Here is a 22,866-nt window from a genome sequence, read left to right as displayed (position 1 = left end):
TTAACAACGCATCCAGATGAAAGATTTTTGACTTGAGATACCTGTAGTGATGTGTAAGGATAAGGAACCATTTCAGGATTTATTCTTCATTTGATTGCTTGACGCAGATGTTCTGCTGACGGTTGGCAATAGCAAAGCTGATACGCAGGAGCACTGTACTCTAGATGTCCAAGTCCCTCAACTGAACTAAAAGGTCAAGCTCTGTTAGCTCAGGGATGCAGATGACTCTATATCACAGCTGGTTCTGCCACAGGAGGGTGACAGAGTTGTACTGGGTTGATTTGTGCAACTGGTTTTTGCATTTTGAAGTAATGTGGATGCAATTTTCCTTTGTGCGTGTGACTTTTTGTAGTATTTACATATACTATCATGTTCTAAAAGAGTGAAAGAAAAGTGGAGAAGAGAAATGGGGACGTTCAGACACTGACACATTGGCATCTCTAGATGTCTTATAATTTCAATCTATATATCAATTATGATAAGAGTGGCAATTATATGCACAAGTGCAAATCTTATGCAACAGAATGTATTTTGTCATTAACTGAATGGACAATTTTGTCACTATGAGCAATTTTTGCTAAAAATAAATAAATCCATTTTGTAACTAAACGCATTTATTTAGAAACAAGGGACGTCTGTCTGATTGGGAGGGAGTGGGTGTTTTGAGAAAGAGGTGGCTTGTGAGTCAGAACTCCTTAGATCTATTCTTGGTTCTGCTTCTGATTCATTGTTGGTTGGATCCCAAATCAGTGGAAATTGGGCCAAACTTTCTGTGACCTAAAATGAATCACATCAAAGTAAAAGTCATGTTTTAGGCAAAGAGTTTCATAACCTGTCTTGCTTGCTAAAACACAAGAATTCTGATGTACAAGAATATGATGTACTACTTCTCCAGTCTCTTTCCTTTGGTTGCCTGATGCTGGGCATGCTGTTTCTCTTCTCTAGTTGGTCAGTTTTATTTCCTATTGCTCAATCAACACAGAAGTTTTTCTAAAATCTGGGACTCCAAATATACCATTATTAGCAACAGATACTTATATATAGATAGTATGCCCAGAACTACTTTTTTATTTTTGAGGGAGCAACTCTGAAGCTGGTGACATCCATTTTTTTACTAAATTCTGATTACAATTTTGTTAAAAATAAAAAAAAAAATAATTTTTTTAATAGCTAAGAAACTTTTTAAACAACAAAAAGTTTCCATGGATAGGGAATGAAAGTAATAATTCTGTATACTCATGCAGCCTCTTACCTACTTTGACTGTAGCCATGTTCACTGACTTTCATTTAGAATCAAAGAAAACAGAAGAGATTCCCCAGGTTATAAAATCCAGTCCCCAGGTTTCACTGGAAACCATACAATTAGATAAGAAAAATCCAGAGTCTATTATCACAGTCTCCAATATGCTTTCCATACCAAACTTCTGACCTGTAGTGAAAACCCAAAGCCAAAACTATACTGTGTTACAGCAAAAGAACAACAAGAAAAAAACAAAGTGATGCTAGCATCTTAGTCCCTTGCGATAGGGGAGAATAAATCTTCCAGATAAAGCACTTACTTGGCAAATTTACCTTTTGGTGTGCTCTGCCCAGAGCTGGAAGGATGTGAGATAACTACAGGGCAATCCTATTTCCAGAGTGCACCAAGAGCCTGCCTTGCAGCAGCAAAGCAGCAGTGAACATTTACCTTCCTTCCTTGAAAATATTTCCAATAGATGGAGGAGGGTAATTTAATGTGGTAAACATCCCATTATTGCAGATGAGATTTTATGTGTGTGTGTGTATTTCGATTTAGACTCAACAATATGGAAGCAATTCTCAAAGGGCACCATGTTCTTGTTGCATGTATAGTGTAATGCTACTAAATATTAGAATAACTGAATCAATAGAATGTATAAATAGATATCTCCTTTACCCATCTGCACAGCTACAATGTGTTTAATGTATTAATTAAAACTTTCAGCAAAAAGAAAAATGAAGCCTGAACACTAATCTGAAAACATTCTTTTTTAACATGTCAGGAGTGTACTGTACAAAACGGCTTCTTTAACAACTTAATAAGTAAGTGAGAAACGTTGCCGCAGGTAGTGGATCTTCAGTGATAACAGCTATTGGAAATGATTGATTTAAAAAAAAAAATAGTTTAAATCCATTGAGTTTTGAAGACTTAGTTGTCGCTGACTAAAGGGTAAGTATCTGGTACTGCTCTAGGTTAAGGGAGAGAGAGAAAGGTTATAAGTCCTACTTTTAGCTCTAACAGAAAATCAGACATCTGTTCTCCCAACAAGGAAATTTGCAGATAGTAATGGGGACTACATGTCTAAATCCTTTCTATGTTCATGTGAGCACACGTTTCATAAGGTGCCTTTGAGGTACAGTTAATTAGAACTATAGTTGTCTAAATGTATTTTGAAGCGTTCCAACACACTGACACTTTTAAAATTGCATTTCCTATGAAATGATATGCAGTGGGCAAAATTCTCCTTCCCACCAGTGTGAAAATGAAGATGCTTCTCTGATATTGTTGTTATTGATGTAATAGAGCACAATTTGTCTCAGTGTAGATCTGCAAAACAATTAACTTCTGCACCAGATCTTACTTCCTGTCCTTGAGGAGTTAGCGTTCAGAGTTGACAGCTTGTGCCAGCAGCATTGTCTGCCATGAAATAAACTCCTTGTTTTGCATGTCTACAACTCCTTGGAAAAGTAATCTGACACACAGAGTGCAAATACATTACTAGCTTTTGAGACTTTTCTGCAGGGCTGTGGAGCTCTAGCAACCTATACTCTGCATTTCCTACCTGGCAACCTTTTTTCTCGATAGATTTTCTAAGATGTGACTACTTCCAATTGCAAGTCCCATTTCTGGAACTGAACTTCTCCTCAGCTGAGAGCCTCAAATGAGGATTTAACAAGCAATAAATGGCATAGCATACTATTGTAACAGGTAATACAAAAGATATGTGGTATCAGGTAACCCTATTGTTATTAGTTAGGACGCAGGCTGGACTGTGGGAAACAGCTCTATATCCCATGAGGACTGGGGAGCCCAGGATGGGGTGAGTAGGGATGAGGTGCTTCTGCTGCTGCGGTGCAGAGAAGGTTATACCCAGCAGTCTGCTCTTCTCTTCAGCCTGTACCATAGAATGATGGTCCCTTGTGAGACAGTCATTTGACAACTCCTCCATATGTTGCAGTGAGATCACATTGCTGACAAGTGGAGAACCAATTGAGGACAGAGAGAGAAACCTCACACTTTGAAATCCCACTGTATCATTCTTGTCTTGTAAACTAAGACAGTTTGATATTATCATTGTACTATTTTCTTTATCTCACCACGCAATACTCTAATGGTACCGCACATCACAACTGAGATCTCTAGTCTGAGGTGGTCGTTGTCTGGACAGTCTGTGCCCAATGCACTCTTGTCCTAGGTTGTGATAGCGACAAGTTAAAGCTGAATGTCTCTCATCAGGGATAGTCAGGTCTGCTGGATAATATAGTGAAGCTATGTAACCCTCCCTGCAAGGTGGAAGCTTTATGAAAAATCAGGAGATCTCAAAAACAAAACCTCTAAGCATAAGGAACTATCAGTTGTCTGGGTTTTTTTTTAAACGACAGTTCACATTTTCTTCAAACACAAGGGCTATGAACCTCTTTAAAAAATAATGAGCTAAGGTTCTCTTGTAACTAAATAACTTGAGGAGTTAGGGATTTTTGAGGATCTCTAAACATGAGACTGCAATCAGTACAAAAGATGAGGCAATTCAAGTACTGTAGAGGCTAACAAGGTTTGATCTACTGCTGTTGATGCATTGCCATTAACTTTAGTGAGACTGTGCTCAGCACTAGTAGACATTTAAGTAGTGGTTTATGACAAATAACTATGAATTTTCATATCCATCAACAGACTGTAAAGGCAACTTATGGTCTGAAATCCATGCAAACAAGGAGCAGAACATTGTATTTAAACTATTTCTGTGGTACTCATATCAAACCTTTAGAAAATTACCCAGCTAACTGCATTTTCCTCAAGGTAATGTTTGAAAATGATTTATGTTATGTATTAAATGCATACTCGGTGATGTTTCGTCTTTCCCTATCTGATTTATGTTATTTTAGCGTATTTTTTTTTAAATTACTGAAATAATTCTGTGTTTTGTTGTTCTTTTGTTAAAGAACTCTTTAACAAAAATTTGTTATAGCTAAGAACATTTATTTTGCCACAGCACATTAAAGATTCAAGTGTAAACCTTAAGCTGGTGTAAGCTGATCTGGCTTCCACTGGAGTCAATCCCTTAACTTTGTGAAGACTTTCATTCGTAGCCAAGAGAAGAATAAGAAAGTCGATGTAGCCCTTGTACCCATCTTATTGATCAGACCTGTAATTGCACCAGGAAGTAGAATGTTTTAAAAATTCTTTTGTTTGAGCTGGAACAGCTTATGAAAAACGTATTTATGGCTATATTATACTTCGTAGAGTGAGTTTGTGTGTATGGGTGGGGGGAGGGTGTGGTGCCAAGCAAAAACATTCATTTTAAAACGGTACTTTGATTGAAACTAAGCAAACTAAAGTGGAAAATTATTTATCCAAACAAACTTTGTATCCTGTAAAGAGGTGGGTACATAAAGCACGCAAGCCCGTTGCTCATTAGATTATTTCAGGCCTTCACAAGCTGTTTGCTTACTCCAATAGCAACTTGTTGATAATAGGAAGCCTTTTGTGAGAAATGGCCCGAAAAACAATGGAAAGCGTCAGATTTAGTAAAGTGTCCAAGGAAAGTCTTAAAACGACACCCACGCTACGAAGGGAAGACCAAATTTGCTTTTTCTGAAGGGAATTTGTGTTTGTCAGGAAGGGCTCCTGGCGGCTTTGTTTCCAGGCCTTGATGTGTGACCAGGAGCCTCCAGGGCTCCCGTCACCCCCGGCCTTGTTCTGCCACCGCGCTGCCCACCCATACCGACGCCGCGGGGGGAAGGGTTTCAGAGGAGCCGGAATCAAAAGCGGAGGGAGGGAAAAAAGTGCTTTTCAGGGTCTGATGTGTGGGAATCAAATGAGAGGCCTAGCTCAAATCCGGTCGCCAGGCAACCATAGTGATATGCTGAGGGAATATCATTAAAGTTGGAAACTAAGCAGTCGCTCTGAATTAGCAAACCTGACTGCCGTGCGGATGATGCGCCAGAGCCACCTCAGCCCCCGAGCTCCATTTCCGCACGTAGAGAGGGGAAAAAGCAGCTGATTTGTGGAGTTTTTCATAAAAAAGACAATGGCTGTCCAGACATGGAGTTGGTGGTGAAATATGGTAACTGCCAGGCTTGCAGCTGGCCCTCTGACACAAGATTAATAAGTTGCCGTTTCCTAGCCGACCACAACCTAGTGGGAACTATCCGGCGTTTTCCCGTGAATTGTGGGTAACAGCCTTCCCGCAAGCTGGCCTACTTTACCGCTCCGCTTGCTGCAGACCGCCGAAAGTGCAGTAAACATCTGTGGCTGCAACGAGGTCAGCAGAGACGGTGTCCGGCAGCCGCCATCCGAGCCGGCCCGGCCCGGCCCCATGCACAAAACCCAGGGCTGGTTTCAAACCGCGGCGCCGTCCGCTGGGGAGGCGGCCGTGGCCGTGGGTTAAGCGCTTCGGAAAGTTTTCCTGCAACTGGAGCGGGGAGGGGTTGGCGGGGGACCGGGTTCGGAAATGACAATGTGACAAGAGAGCGGGAGCGAACCTATTGAATTAGATTTAGGCTGCGCTGAATATTATCATTGACACGAACAAGCAAAGCTTATCTGCTCTTTCCTTCTTGAAAGGTTGAATGAAATTGAATTGCCAACCTCTGTATTTTACCGCCGTTTGGCTGAAATGGCTCAGAGGCATACATGATCACTTAAAAGGAAGCCAGGTTGAGTCAAACCGCAAAGCGTATGTGTGCGTTTCTGACAGCAACATCTCAAACACAGTGTGACATGGCACAGCGTTTAGAGGTAATTTGATTACAGGCACTGTATAATGCAAATCAGACTTTCCCAAACATGTTAATTTTTTATCACAATAGCTCACCAACACAGTCAAGTTAGGTTTATTTTAAGGTGTCTTCAAGCTACATTTTCTATTATATTAAAGCATTGTAATATAATTGTGTGCATTTGCCCACAAATTATAAAGAGCTAAAAGATCAGCAAATCCCCTGGCTTCTGTCTTTCTAGGTTTAATTTTAAATGACGATATGATGAAAATCCTTCTTTATAAGACATATATGTTAGAAGAGAATCGTTTGAATGTTTCTTAAGGCACGGAAATTTGGAACAAGTTGCAACTCAAATTCATAGATTATTCTTGGTAGGAAAAAAAGTGAATGCATTTGTAAATATCTTTAAGCTTCTCTATGGTCAATTTATTAATTTAGGGCCACATGCAGCTGAGATGCAGTTAATTTGAATTGATATTAATTCTGTTGGTATGTAGGTAGGACCTGTCAGAGTAACTCTGAATGTGAAATTGCAAGATTTGTGCTTTCTGTTTCTGGATTTTCTTCTGTCCTTCTGTGCGACACTGGTGAAACGAGTTCTTTCTTGTCTCAGTTTCTCCAGTTTTACACAGTACATTCAGATTCACAAATGAAAAAGATCACAAAGAAGCTAAATTTGAATGATAATGTCAGCCTGGGGAGAACATTTTTAAATTTTGAGCTTCTGTTTTTAGAAATTGCTTTGTGGAGCAGTATTATTCTGATGATTCAGAGCTAATGAAACTTTAAGTGGTGACAGAGTCCTGCTGGTAGGATCTATCTCCCAAGATGGAGCACAGCATAGCCCCTCACATGCAATGTCTGTCAGATACTAACTTAAAGCCTCGGCTTTGGCAGGTGGTTGCCATCAACGTACTATATAACTGGCACTGCAAATCAGTCTGATTTGAGACAGCATTGAAGTGTCTTACTTGGTGGAATAGGAGAAGCTGATGAGAAGTGGAAAGATGGTCTGGCACGGTTAGCTGAAGTTCGATCAACCCTGTGAGTGCAGAATGCAAACCTAGATTTGAAGTGAAGCAGAGCAGGGCACAACCAAGGAGAAGCCTGGATGATGGGAACCTCAGGTGAGAGCACAGACTTGAATATGTAGTCATTCACCTTTGCTAAAGAGGTCAGGTTTGGGGGAGGAGTGGTGTCTTGTCTTGCACGTGTGCTGTAGCTGGAAAAAACATTCTAGCATCAGCAAGTCATGATTATTCCTTCCCAGTATATGTGCCAAGGACTCCTTTTTAACATGTGTAAAGATGTAAATAAAAGAAATATCCCCCAGTCAGTATTAAAGAGGAAGCCAAAACATAAACACAAGAGAAAGCTTACATGTGGTAATCATTTCCTGCATATCAACTTATCTACCACAATCTTACAAGCATGCTTTTAGCTCCTGTTTAGCCCTCAGCTCTGAATGAAAGAGAGGAATTAGCTAATTCCAGTTACCTGAGCTGCAAGCTTAGAGCACATGCACAGACAGTTACCATGAATCAGATGTCGTGCAATAACCTCTTTGTATGTGAACATCCCAAGTTTATATGCACCGATCCCACTCAGTCATAATGAGAGAGGACAAGTTGCCTTCGGCTCTGCAGCCACAGAAACATTAGTGCTGTTTGCTGGCTCTGTGTCTTTTTGGGTCAGTGTTGCTTTTTCTTTTTCTCTGGTTCTTCATATAATCTCCAGCACTTTCAGAGCACACACAACAAGTTTCTGTTGTTGAGATTTACCTGGCCTGGAGTGAGGAGAGAAGCTTAACAACATGGGTCCTTTTTATTTGTAAGAGCATTCCTCTCACAATCTCCGCCTGTCACAGACGTGAGGATTAAAACCAGCTCTGTTTCTTGTATGTATTTCTCTCGTATGTCCCAGTGACTCTGGACCCTGTGGTTACTTAGAAAACACGTTTTCCAACAACCTGAATATTGTAGCTTTTCGTTCGACATCTGATTCATGGTAACTGTCTGTGTATGTGCCCTAAGCTTGCAGCTCAGGTAACTGGAATTAGCCATCTTTACGGCAACAGAAATATTCCTAATCTGACAATTAAAGTTTACTTATATTCTATGCTCTGAATTATTTGGGACTACTGGGTTTTAGGTATTTTAATGGTGAAATCAAGTAAAGGGACATTAATTTACAGTTACAGTGATAGTATTTCGTATTTACTGTGCTGTGCATCTACTTTTAAACAACAAATGAATATGTTTTCCTGAACTGGTTTGGTATTACCATGTGTGTTCTTGCAACCAGCCCCCCCGCAAGCTTCTCTCTGGTCCTGTAGGATCTCTTCATCTTTACCACTCCTTGACATAGCTGGCCATTACTACAGCAGAGGCATTGCAGTGTTTTCCACTGACCACTTTGCAGCTTTTCTGGTTTCACTGGTTCCTGCAGTGAGCTGGACTCTCTCTTTATGCAAGGAAGGTGTTACCTGCCTGACTGTGGTCCACTGGAAGAAATAGCTCTCTTCGGATTGGGCTAAGAAGAAAACAGCCTCTCTTCCCTGCCAGCACCAGCCCTTCAGGTGTGAGTGTAGAGCTGACTGTGCAGAGGAAGAAGTGGCTTGCCTCATTTATGGGATTTCCAATTATTTCAGCATTAACTCAGACCCATTTTCTAGCCACATGACAGCGACTTGTTGCTTGGCTTTAAAAATCATCAGTGGGTTTGCATCCGTGCCTGTCTGCCTTGCTGTGTGGAAGGGGGAGAGGAAAGGGCGAGGCACAGAGAGCTCAGTGGTTCTTGATGTCAAAGAGAAGCCGATGTGATCTCCTGTGAGTGTTCTTCAATAAATGATGAATGGGTCATGTAAGCACAAGAGTCCATCTTCTTGTTACCCGTGTGTACCTTTGGTATCAGATGTCTATATTACTGCTCCTTCCATTGTAACCTGGGACTATGATTGTGAACTGATTGTTCTTTATCTATGTAATAGTCTTACATAATTGAGCATCTGGAAAAGTAGAGTAGCCTGGTCAAGAAACATCCTGAACTGATGAGGTTCATTTGGGAGTTGGAATTTTCATTGCATTTTTGTTTCGTGTAAAGAATCATAGCAGTGCTTTGGGTGCTGTTCTGAATCTGCAGGAGGGATAGGCAGAGAGTGCCAGTTTAGGTACTGTATGAAATAGTGTGCAGAGGATAAGATCTTTCTGATCAGATGCTTTTCAATAGAAAGTAAGGACCCATTGGTTTTTATTAGTTCTGAAGGTTTCCTGTGTACAGTATAAGAAATCAGTTGCAGAGTGGCTAAAGTCTTTTGTCTCTACTAGTGTTTCCACAGAGTTTTCTATGGCACTAAAGCCCACAACTATCTAGTCTGGAGCTGGAAAGTTCCTCAGGTGATCTTCATCCCCTTGAAGTATTTTGTTCAGATTTTCAAATGCCACATAAAACTAATTGGTAAATAAATAAAAAAAACTCAACCTATGCAGAAGGTAATATATATATGTTATCAGTAGCCCAAGTTCTGTCTTTCTCAAAAGTGTGCTCACTTTGCAAAAGCCAACTTTTTGAGACAAAGAGAGTGGGTATTAGGCAAAAGACAGCTGTTGAATTGACTGATTTGCTTTTTACCTATGCAGCATAATTTAATAAAAACTTTAACCCCTCCCCTAGATCAAATATATGACAAGAATGTGGTACTGCAGAAGAACCATTCTGGGTTTCATGAGCAGTTTATTGGACACCTAGTTAAGAGGAATTACCTCATGATCAGCTTGCTGTTTTCCTACTGCAAGTGTTGCAGTAAAAGGCTAATTCCCTGTGCTTTTGCTTTTCTTGGCCACCATTGCAGTATGCCTTGGGCAAGCAAGTTTGCTCTGTAAGTAGATGTGATTTAACCCTTATGGTTTGTTTTCTTCTTGGCTGTCGGCTGGTGGCAATGGGCCAAATACTAACAACCGTAATGGCTGAGCAGCTGGGTCTGCATGCATGACATCTTAAAAATTACTTACTTACTGGCCCCTTCATTGTGGTATGTTGATCTCTTCCTATTTGGTGTGGTGGCAGAAGCAAGATTAGCATCCTCAGGGAATAGTCAGGAGGGCTGAGGTTTTCTCCTTTGCAGGAGAAAATACTTTATTTTAATGTTGCCAAGTAGGGCAACTGCTGATGTAAACTTTCTCTCTAATTCATAAATAGTTGAGCACTTTTTTTTTAACTATGAAAGTTTGAAAGGATTTATTGTGGTTATTGCTCTCATCTATGATTTTCCTTCAGGAAATGGTAGACTTGTCACCATCTATGTCCTGGACAAGCTGGGACTAAATTCTGCCTGTTGGATTCATGTAGACTATTATCAAGGAGAAGGAAGACAAATTTCCTGTTGTGGTAGAATTGAGGCATCATAGAATCAGTAATGAAAAGAAGAGATAATTGTTTACTAACACATGAAAATTAAAAACATTTTAGGCAATAATACTGGAAATTTGTTTTTGAGTTGGTAGAAATTGAATGAAATTTGAAGTAGTGAGTTTACTTGCGTAAAACTAAAAAATGTAATAAGGTAGCCTGCACAACTTTCCACATGCAAGAAAATAAATCCTTTATGTTTCATTTTATTTCAGGCAAGCAAGTGGTTTTGCTGTCAGCACCACTTGTAGCAGTATAATGAAACTGAATAATTTTAAACAAACCCTCAAATACTCTTTACTTTGTGTTAGGATTATGCAACTGAGAGAGAATAGTAACTTCTTAACAAAAAAGAAGCACTATGTGACATTTTGTCAGCACTGGTGAAGTGGAATACACAAGTGTATTTAAAATTATTATTGAGTTTTACTTCACATAATGATATAGTAATAAAGGAAAAAGAAATGGCTTTGAATATGATGAACCCAAGTCATACACAGCAAGGGGTATTACAGAATCAGTAAGGAAGAATATATGCAAGCAGCCTGTGAAGAATAACACATCTTGATATGGGATTCCCATAAATTATTCTTGATAGTGTGGAAGTGGACACTGAGGAATAATCCCACCAAGACCGGTAAGCATATGACATTACTCATGTGTAAATTGAAAAGGATCAGGCCCTGTACGGAGATGTGTAGTCTTTTTCCAGTACTGAAGGATTAACGTGGCTAAATTTAAGCAGCATGGAGGAATTTTAAGAAACACTCAGTGTTAGCACTTCTGCTGACCTAAATGAGAGAAGAGCTTGGACAGCATCGAAGACTTTAGAAAATCCTACTGGTTTCTGTATACATGTTCTCAAATCCTTAACTGCATGCTAAATCAGCCCTTCCAATTTTAAAAATGATTAACGACTCACTTAACAGACCAGATTGAAACCCCTTTGAAATCTATGAAGAGAATCCTGATGATTTCAGAAAGCTTTGGATCAGTTTCATAATTAATTTTGGTTTGGATAAACTTGGATATTTTGTGCAAAAATAATTGGGCAAAAGTGCATTAGAACTGGATATGTTGATTGGTACCAGTTATATTTTTACCTTTGGGGCATTCAGAATGGAATTCATATTGCTCTGAAATTTAAAATAACAGTAGAGATTTTTCTGAGATATAAGTACAGATTAGATTCAGCATTTTTTCACCTCACACAGTCTTTACAATTTATTTCACTACTTCTGACGTTATTGAGGGACACGCGATCTTAGAGAGACATTCCTTCAAGTAGATAGGTGTTAACTGAGGCTGAACTAGAAGTTAGCTTCAGGAAATTTATTTTGTGGGTCCCTGTGTTTTAATTCAGTGCAATACGTCTGGCTATAACTTGATTTCTTTTCCTGCTTCTTTTGGTTTTTATTATGCTCGATTGCGATACGGGCGGGGGGAGGAGAGACTAGGCAAAAAACGCTTCCTTGAAGTGTGCAGTAACGCGGTGTGCAGCAATCACCTGCTCTGCCTGATGAGTCCCAGGCTTGCCCTCGGCCTCATGGGATGCTTCCAAAATAATACAAATGAACCTGTTGTTATTCGTGGTTTTGCTACCTATGAAATTTGATATAGAGCTGGAAAGGATCCAGTTTCATCTAATCCAGCGGGTAAACTATGATACTACTTAAGTGAACTTTGCGAAGCACTGTGGATAGAACCAGGGACTGCCAAAACCTCTCCCTGCTCCAATCTCTACAGATAAAACACCAGCTTCTGTAGCAGTGCTTTGTAAAAGGCTTGGTGCCTCCTTGGCTCACGCAGCAAGGACAGGTGCTTAATATTGACCAGATGTATTTGTTTGTATTGGAATTACGTTACTGTGTGTTCATGCAACTTCCCCAAAGGAAAGACATTTTCCTCCTTGTGTTGTGTTTAAATATTTTCCAGCTAGTAATCTCGTAATACTCTTGACAAAAGGAAATAATTTCATAGCAGAATAGACACATCCTGGAGATAGCATGTCTTACATGAGGACTGGTTCTTCATTAGTGCCGCAGTGGAATTCAGTATTGCTAACAAAGCAGAATGTGCCCACGATATTAATGTAGTGTGATCGGCCACTCGATGAGGGAACCATTCATAGGCATGCACTAACAAGGCTTTGACCGAGCTTTGCTCACCCTTTTAAAGGAAGGCAGGGTTGTTGTTTTGGGGTTCAGTCCTGGCCCTTCTGAAGGCATGAGGATTATATTGTCTCTTTGAGGTGTATAACAATGAGAGCGCTGCCTCTTCCTGACAGGCCCTGTGCTATGCCTCTGTTAGAAAACAGAGCTCAGAGGTCTACCAAAAAGCCCACTGTGCCTGGAAATATCAGACAATGAAAAACTGAATTAATAGAATCTGACACAGTTTTACTGTAGCAGCATGTTTTTCCTTGCTTAAATATATTTTTCCTTCTCTCATCAACAGATTACTTGGTGCTCTTTTCAGAAACAGAAAAGTTGCAAAACCAAAACAAAAGCCCTAAAGATATTGGGTTAAGGATTTTTTTTTTTTTCCCTTTAATTCTGTGTTTAAAAAAAAGATACCACGTGAAACGTCAGTCTGAAGCGCTGCTGGCAGAGTTAAGAAAGTGATTCTTTGACAAAAGAAGCCAGGTTGTCTTTGACTATCCATTTGAACATGCAGACCTGCTTGCAAGCCCGAACTAGAATTCTTGTTCAAATTTTGGGAGTATTTGGATTCCGCTTTTTGGTTTGATCTCGTATTGACGCATGAATTAATGACTAAATTTGTACCTACATCTGTCTTTCGACACAAAATACTTGGATTGCTTGAAGCTAGAGTTTTGACCTTGAATTGCAAAGTATCTCACTTGTACGTAATAGATAGTGGTTGGGTTTCTCATTCCAGAAACATACTTGCCCCAAGTGAATGCTCAGTCGCTGAGCTTGAGACCTCCATTTTGAGATGCAGGCCCAGGCAAAGGGAATTTACTCAATTTTCAGTGCTCAGCCAGCAGTGTCTCGGGTGAAACTCCAAATCTTCTGACATCCAGTGATGTTTTGCTGTTGGCTTCAGTCTGACTAGGTTTTTATCCAGTCTTACACTTTTGTGCTGCCCAAACAGCCGCTCACCTGGGAAGGGAGGAGGCAAAGGCTCTCTTTCGTGTTTTGAATTCTGTGTGTTTCTAAGGTGTGTTCTTAGCCTGGATTAAGTGAGTTATGAACTGCTGTACACAGAATGTCTGTGGCATCATGTATGGAGGATCTGTCCTCAGATCTCCTCCTCTCCATCTCCAGCAACCTCCTGCAAACAAAGTCTGGAAGCCAAGGAACATCCACCAGTCGATGAGACAGGGAATCCTGTAGCAGTGGCAGTAGTAGAGCAATTATGGTAAGCTTTTAACTAGCTGCAGAGTGAACATTTTACATTCCTAAATCTGCCATAATGCAAAATAATCTGTTTATATTAGGAAAGACATTGCATTCTGCTCACTCATCCCTTCCCAGGCTTGTCTGCACAGGGCTAGGTTTCCATAACCCATAATAGGAAAACATACAACTGCCAAAACTTTGGGATTCGGTATCTTTTTTACTATTACCGCAGTTGCGCTTTCTTCATAGCCAAAGTGTCTGTTATTGCTCCTATAATGAAGAGTCATAGTGAGATATTACAGAGCTCAGGGCTCATCCCACAGGCCGCAGGATCTCCTCTCAGCTGCTGGACTCTCTTCCCAATTAGCACATCTGGCCTTGAAACTGTTCTCCTCAGCAGCACTTGGTAGAGTTCAGACATTCCGGCCCCATAGGCAACCCGCTAACCCTGCTTTGCTGCTGTTTTGTCTACAGCTTATAAGCAACTTTTGTTGATGTCCGTTGCTGTCTGACATAGGAGGCCTCTAATTCAGAAACACCTCTGCTTTTTTCCCCAGACCTGTTTAAATGAGACCGTTTTAGTAGGCTACCATTCCATCTGATGGGTGCTGTAAGCAGGTCAGTTTTAATGATTTCGATAAACTGATTTTTAAACTAAATTTAGCGATAATGTTTCACTAATGAAGTACTCGCAGTTACAAGAACAGAGCAGGAATTTGATGGGGCTTTGTCATCATGGACTTGCAATTATAAATGGCTGAATTCTTATCTGGTTAAACAGAGTTGGATTGCGCTCTAAACGAGATGTCAAGTTTCAAGAGCTTTCAGAAATCAGATGTAGATCAGATAAAGGCTTAAGAAGCTAGAGATTTGGATAAACCACACAATTTCAAAAAAAAAAACAAATCACCTCACTGTTGTTTTTTTTTTTTCTTATAATTTTCTAATGTAACAAATGCATTTCTTTCTGTCTTCTATATGAAGCAGGGTAATAAATGCATGAATAGCTCTAAGAATGTGACTAGCTCCATTGAAGGGTTAAATTTTTGCGCATTCTTAAGTTCTCTGTATGCGATTGCCATTCTGGAGCCCAATCTCGAATTCCTGAGCAGCCAAATTTTCCCTGGAAGTCAGTGGGAAGTTTTCAGGTGCATAGCAATGGACTACAAAGTAGAGAGTTTCTTAAGAAAAAGGAGAGCCACTATTTTCAAACTAAAAACTAGTCACCTTAAAAGCGACCTCTGTGCTCTCTCTCAGCCAGAAGCATTGAAAGAAAACCTTCATTTGTATTTATCCTCTAGTGGCACAAGCATTGCTTACTCATCAAAGAAAACACTGAGAAAAATAACAAAAAAAAAAATCCCTAAAAATGAAATGTTTAAATCTTTTTGCACCTTTCTTTCATTAAGGTGCCTTTCTTTTAATAAATACAGTTAGGCAATTATCACAGGTTGTTGCAAGTAGTATTTATTTGGCAGAAAGCCTAGCTCCCTTATATTTCTCTCCCTGTTTTCCCCTGTGATTCCCAGTTTCGGCTCTTCTCCTAACCTCATTTGGGCAGGGTGCCTGTGAGCAGCACTGAATACAAAAAAGGAAGCAGCCGAAGTGTAAGTTTCCTTTGCCTTATGCCCTATATTATTCCTTATTTGTTGTGCTAATTCAGCAGTGTAATTCCCAAATACAGCCTCCTTGAATTGTTTTGATGAGAACTGCTAACTCAGTACAGACTATTTTTAATGAGGTGTACAGCCTAAAGAGTCAGAACTTTATGGTGTGAAGCCTCCATGTATTAAATGTTTACTATTACGGCCGGTAAGTCCCACCACTATATATATATAAAAAAAAAAGATTTCTGCGATGTCATTAAAATTTGTTTCTCAAACCATAAAGCAGCCTGTGCAGAGTGTGCAAGTTAAACAACCAGGCCACTCTTGTCCTTTGTCCTTCGTGCCTTTTGGTGATGATGTGGTAGTGCCCTCTAGTGAAAAATCTCGACAAGTATTTTATAGAGCACAATGCAGGACTTTGTTCCAGTTTCTGAAGATTCTTTCTTTTGGACTCTATTTTGGGACAGAATTGATTTATGTCTAAATATTTCCAAAGCTAACAGCTAGTGAAGGCATTACAGTCCGAAAAATAATACCTGTTTCCATACTTTTCAGAATCAGTGGGTGTTTTTTCACCTTTCAACTACTATATTAACAAATGAGCTGTCGTTAAACATTTCAAAGAGGCAGAATTTTTATTTTTGCTTTTATGCGTTACTTGTGCCAGCAGAGTTTTGCATGGCTGAAGCCTTACAAAGTCAGTAGCTGGAGGCTCCATCCAGTTCCCAGGGAATGCAGTATCCAAACTCGCCTTAGACTTCCACAGGAGCAGGATTGGGTTCACTGAATAGTCATACAGAATTAAAAGATAAATAGCGAGCCTGAAATGTTACTGAAACTTTTAGCTTCCTCTGCTCAGGAAAGAGGGGCATTCAGAAATATTCAGAAAAGAGAAAAAAAAAAAAAGAAGAGAAATGTATATTAGTTGTATATTAGTTGTAGATAATTTCAGAAAGTGCACAAAGTATCTACACCTTCATTGCTGTCAAAGAATGTTTTCTGTGTTCTTGTGACCATAACAATAACATATTAGAATATGACCAAACTGGTGACCCACTGTGTTCCGACATTGGCTTACTTACTGGTATTTTTCTGTAGCAATGAAATAAGTGAACTATAGTTTACCTACAATATACAGTTTTTTTTTGTGCATATTGTAGTACACACTATTAATATGGCATATTTTTTCCATGTATTCTGTAACGAGAGTAGATCTGCCATTGTTAATCCTGTAGTTTATGGTCAGAGTACTCCTGCTGTTACTGTTACTTGTATTGAAATAGCACTAAGGAGCCTTACTGAGAGCCAGATGTGCATGGTGCTGTACAAATATGAAAAAAAAAAAAAAAAGCAGAGACTATAAAGTCAGTCTTTCTCCTGAATATTTTGTCTCATTTAAATATCAAACTTCCTGCGCCATAAACAAACAAAAAGGCATCCTGTTAACCGACGCATTAAAGAGGTCAGATCCCGTATTTCTTCTGTGATGGGGAGGGGGGCGAAAGGGGAAGTGATGCTATTGACCTATATAAGTGCTATTCAAAGTGAGCAAAAGTTAGCCTAAGAAAAGCTGAAATGTTCTGCGTGATCCTCTTCACATGGAAAGGTCAGGAGGTGGGGAGAGAAAATCAGGAGAAAAAGATGTGATTAAAATGTGGTTTTATTTTTGTTTCAGGTTAGGGGAGTGGGAGCTTATTGAACATTTTAGACATGAGAGCAGAGTAAGAGACGTATCCCTCAGTGCCAGGGATATCCATGTAACCCAAAGACCCTTTTTATTTAAAAAGCTATTGCTTGTGATCTTTTCCAAAGAGGGAATCAATAAATGTCCACCAAAGTTGCTCTTTTGGTCAAAATGATAAATGAACATCGAAGTGTTATAAATTGGTAGCAACCAGCGTAGTGATGCTGGAATTCAACAAGAAAACCAATAAGAGCAAAGCAACACTGATATCTTATTGGCTCTGCAGTTGCTGCTGATGTTCTCAGAAATGACACAAATGTTTGGCATGAAATTTAAAAAAAAGTTAATTGTTTTTCATTGTGTTTTTTTTTTTTTCTCCTGGAATGATATTAAAAAGAGCAATTCCTCTGCTTCTCCATCAATGTCTGTAGTTTGTATCTTTAGTGAGCCATTGATCATGTACCCTCCTGCACTCAGGGAATGCTGTTGAGGCTTGTGCTCTGCTCGGGAACCCAGAGTCTGTGCCACCAGCAAAGGCAGGGCAAGGCACATCATTTTCCTGTGCAGCACTACCCAGTGTAATAAACACAAACTCTTTATGTTTCCTGGGGGTTGCAATATCTTAGCTAACTTTTAGTAATGACATACTGATTTTCATGCTAAAGACATAGATCTCAAAATCATATAAGTTGCTCTTTATTCCTTTACTATGTTAACTTTTTTTAAAAGCAATCTGTATTTCCAGCTAGGCTTTCATTTAAAATAACCCTCTCATTCAAAACCTCACCTGTAACTTTATCCCAGTGGTAACTCTTACCTGCCATACTAGCCCTAGGCCCTTGTAGCACTTGACATCATCTTTTGGACAGGTTACAGAGTCTATTGAGGCAGTTGTTAGAAGCAGATTTACTCCGCAATGTGGAGCCAACCACAGAAGAAAATTAGTGCATTTATCTGTCAGCATTAGTCTAGATTATCAATCCAGTGCACTAGTCACAGGATCGGGTTTTTCTTTCTCTGGGGAAGTGAAATTGATATTGTGGTGGGCAGTAAAGGTGTCAATTATAAACAGGACATTAGCATGAGAAAGTAGGGAAATGGCTAGTTTTAGGCAACAGTCCTTTTTCAAGTTTAAGTATAGGCTTGAAAAGTAGGTTTTTCTTCCTCATAAATAGGCTTTCTAAAAAGAATGTGAAAACTCCTTCCTTCAAAACTGTTAGCTTTGTTTTCCCTTCAAAGAAAATGGTTGATTCTGAAAAAAGGAGGAAAAACCTCTCTCCCCTCTTTTTTTTTTTTTTTTTAAATTGTGGTAGTGAATTTGAAGATTCTACAAAGACCATGAAGTATTACCAATCTATAAGGTTTGAAGGGGCAAGCCCCTGTATAACATTAAGCAAATAATTTGCAGTAAATTATTTATTGTAAAAATTAGTTCATTTTCCTGATCACACTTAGTCCATGAGCAGATTGCAACTTTTTTCCACTGATAAAAGTGTGGTAGCACCCAGATGTCCCCAGCCCAAATCACTGCCTTGTTTGTTAGATGCTGAACAAATACCTTTCCTGAAACAGCCCCTCCGTTACGTATTCACGCAGGTGCCAAGCACTGTTGGTTGCTTCTTAATTCTCTGGGCAGCTTATAAAGACTGTTCTGAGGAACAGCAGACTGACCTTGGTAATTGCTGTGGTTTAAGTTTTGCCATATCTGCAAATATATTACCAAGCCCAATCAGCCCATTGCTATTCCCATTATCCACCCCCCCCCAAACATACCTTGTGAAAAAATAAGATAGTTGCTCCTTGCAATTGCGTTCCGTTGTATATGGATGAGTATGAACTGCGTGAGCCTGGATTTTACATAAACAAGTAGTGACTAGTAATTCTTTGTCCCTAAAATGGATCCCAAAACCCTTTTAGGGGTTTAGGCCATTATATATAGGACATATTTTGTTTTATTTTTTTGTGAGTCTTGGTAGAGTGGCTGCTGACAAGTACTGCCAAATGCAGCAGATTGCCGTGAGTTGACAGGGGCTGCAAGAGTCGGCTGGTGTCAGAAGCTGGGATTAGTCCCTTGCGCCAGCGAGTGTGCTCTGGAGTAACCTCTCCTGCGTGCAAAGATCTTGAGCAGGAATAGATTTTGTCTCAGACAGGCAGGGTGGTGTTGAAGGTTTTGCTGTATTCCTTATGTGAAGGAACCAGCCTCCCACCTCCTTCGCCAGGTTTGTAAATAAGGGTGGTGTTTTTCAAAATGTAGTAAGAAAAACCCCAAACCTAAGCAGCTGGAAAAAATGAATACAGACATTTCAGAGCATGATGCTGGGTGCCTAATTCCCATGGAATTTCGAAGGGAGCGGAGGCCTTTGCTCTGTTTGTCCTTCTTCCTTATCTAATTTTATAAGAAAGCTAAAATTTGCCCGTATATTTCTAGGTCTGTTCAGTTTATAAAGGCTTGTTCTCATTGTTGCTACTATAGTTCTGATTAAAATGTGAACCTCAAGCAATACCGCTTAATCTCAACAGTGAATATATTTTGGGAAAGCCTTTTCTGCTGCTGGTTTAAGTACTTAAGGACTTTCCTGTACAGAATCCATGCTGGTTTGACATTTGCCACACAGAAGTGCCGGAGTGTGAGGTTTAAGTTCACCTCCCGAGAATGCCTGGGGCACCTAAACCACGTAGCTTGCTATTAATAGAAAGCAAATTAATGTTTAAACTTCTGCCATAATTGTCCACGGAAAATCCTTAATCCTTGTTTTGCAGTTTTCACTATTGTTACGAGTGGGGTCGTTTGCACCAGCTAATATTAGTCATGTGTAACGGGGCAGCAGGGCCAGGCCTCAGCTTCTGTAGGTCTCCAGAAAGATGTTTTACTTTAAATCTGCTTTTTCTCAAATGATGCCATGAGAATGTATTTTCATGGCCAGTTCTCCTCCCACACTCCTGACGGTGAAGAGGACAGAACATGAGTGGTTTTGTGAGGGGAGCACTTGATCCACACAAGGTAGCAGTGGTGTGGCACGAGCCGCCCGTGTTCTTGGTGCGTGGGCTGTTGCCCGCTCCCCACCTGCTCTCTGCCTTCCCAGCAATTAAATTGGAAAACGATGGTAAATCGCCTCTGGAGCAAATTCAGAGCTTTCTACTCTGTTGCTGTATGTTGCATGCACGTACTATTTCACAGGCTGATAATCCTTTTCCTTCTCCCCCAGGAGGGGAACTGGGCTGTGATGTGTGGACAAGCACAGGTCAACGCTGCTCTGTCTGTAGCTGTAATTTCTAGTTTGTGGGTCTGTTCAGAGGCACGTGTGCCCTACAATTACTGCTGCTGAAGGGTTAATGGGAAGACTGAATTGCCTCCCCATCTGAGGCTGATTCCTTGGCCTACCACAACTGGCAAAAGCAAAAAGCTGCAGATCAGAGAGGACAGAGGGAGGGAGCACCTTTGGCATGGGAACGGGGATGCTGCCTACAGCAGAAGGAGGGGAAGAAGCCTGAGGGACTGGAAATAACAGATTTCATTTTCTTCAAGCCGGGATGCTGAGATTAAATTGCATAAGAGCAAATGAGTTCTGTTTCCCTGCGTTCAGACACCAGCAGTCAGGTGTGTGCGTGCAGGCAGGCAGTGAGCAGAGGGTCTCCGTTCCTGGGCAGGCGGCTCCAGCCAGGCTGTGGAGGAGGGACAGGTCGATGAACTGCATGCGGTCCTCCGGAAACGTCCTGCTTCGGTGGAGGTTTTCTGTGTCTCGTTGTTATGTTCCTGTTACAAAGGCTCCCCCAATTTAGATACATGTCCCTACAGATGCAGCCTGTTGATGCTGGAAAATAGCCTGAGGCAAATTGTGGATCTTTAACTGTCTCAGTTATAACTTCTTATTTCTATGGGAAATTCCCTATCTGTTAGGCCACTCCTGAGCTCAAGAGCCATGTGCGTGTTTGGGCAGAGGCAGAGATTCAAACTTTTACTTTCAGGGCCATAGGAAATCTTCTGGACATCAGCAAGCTCTGACAGCTTACAGAAGACCTCTTAATATTCATTTCTGTGCTGGAGAAGTAGCGTTCAGTCCTACCAGGCTTTTCATAGTTCTTCCATTGGGAAGGGTGGTGCTTTGAAAGAAGGGGTCATCTCTGGTTTTAAAATGAGTATACACAAATGAATTTGATGTAAGACTTTGACAGGTAAAAGACTACAGCTGGTAAAGGGTAACGAGGTCCCTGCCTTTTGCGTAGTACCGTTGCAGTAAAACGTAAGAAGGGGAAACTGTCTTGATGGGGCCCAGTGGACCCTCTCGCTGTGGAGCTGTCTGAGGTGGGGAAATGCTCCCATGTTGTTGCCCAAGGTTTTTCAGATGATGTGCTTTTGTTTTGCATGCAAGAAAGAAAACCCTATGGACACAGCTTAAGGAGAATCAGTGCACAAATCTTCATTTCTCTCCCTCACCTGATGAATCTGCCCAGTATCTTTCACTGCCTTGGCAACAAAATAATGGCTGGAAAGCAAAGCAAGGGGCCCGACAGCTTTACCCTTATCAACAAGCTGCCAGCAGAGTTGGTTCAAACTCTTCACATAAAATTATTGCATTTTCATTGTCCTACACTGTGCTTTTCATAGATAACTAATATATATATTTGGCAGCATTGTTGGATAGGGAGCTAAGCCAGAGTGGTTTGTGCTCTATCTTTTCCCCAGTAGGCAACTCAGGATCACTTTGCTGAAATCAAGGGCCTGGGGACTTCTTGCTGTTCAACAGAACTGCAATGCGGTGAGTCACTGCCGTCCGTCAATCTGTGTCCCTCAATCACTTAAAATTCTAGAAGTGTTCCTTAATTTGTTTTTACTTGTTTTTCTTCATCAGGCAGTGAAAAGCAAGCTAGATCTGTACCAGGAATAGACTCGGGGAATTCTCATCCAATTCGGCAAATTCTTTGCTCACTCCCTCTTAAATGAAGCTATTTCCATTAGAAAAGACTACTTGTGTGAGTAAGCTTTGCCCAAATGTAATACCAGCATTCATAATTTGAATCTATAAAACCCAGAAGCAAAAATTTCACATGTTCCATCTGCTGAAGCACTATCTGGAGTATCTGGATAGTGGGAAAATCAAGCTGAAAAACTTCATCAGAAATTCTCTGTTGAATTTAAGAGATTGTAATATGATTGCAAAGGGCAGATCTGATGACCTAGAATTTTAAGACATGAATAAATTACTCAGAATGGTGATTGACATAGAAAGTAGGCAGAGTTCTAAGATACTGAAGCATCTTTACTGAAGATGGTGCAGGGTTCTGTTTTACCCACTGACAGTCCGTTTGTGGTTTCAGTTTTCTCATGACTCTCTCTGCTGCTTGGGCTTCGCAGACCTGATTGCTAAAGCTAATTGAAAACTAGTTTAGGGAGTTATCAAAAATGTCCTTGTTCACTAGGTATGGAGGAGAAGGAAAAATTGAAAAATTTCTTCTTTATCCGACTTTCAAATTGGACAAAACCGTCAAATAACGCACCTTTATTAACACGTTTCTTTCTCCCTGTCTCTGAACTTGAGTTTTGCACTGCTGACATAGCAGGACAGCTCTTTTGTCTGCAGGTGCAGATGAGTAAGGGGAGAAATATAGCATTGCAGAAGAGCCCTGAGGGATGATAGCAGTAGGAAATATCATCTGTCCCTCCATCCCCAAAGGAAGGAATCCTCCCCTCCAAATTGACAATACAGGCGGTTGTGCTAATGATAGAGGCATGGGCTAGGATGGTTTTACTGTATAATATTACATACCAAATGCCTGTAGATCTATAAATAAAATAATGTTTACTCATAACAGTGAATAGCTAAAATTTCAGTAGTTTTCCTAG

The sequence above is a fragment of the Tauraco erythrolophus genome, chromosome 11 (assembly GCF_009769465.1).
Source record: "Tauraco erythrolophus isolate bTauEry1 chromosome 11, bTauEry1.pri, whole genome shotgun sequence".
NCBI lineage: Eukaryota > Metazoa > Chordata > Aves > Musophagiformes > Musophagidae > Tauraco > Tauraco erythrolophus.
This window is presented reverse-complemented; position numbering follows the sequence as displayed.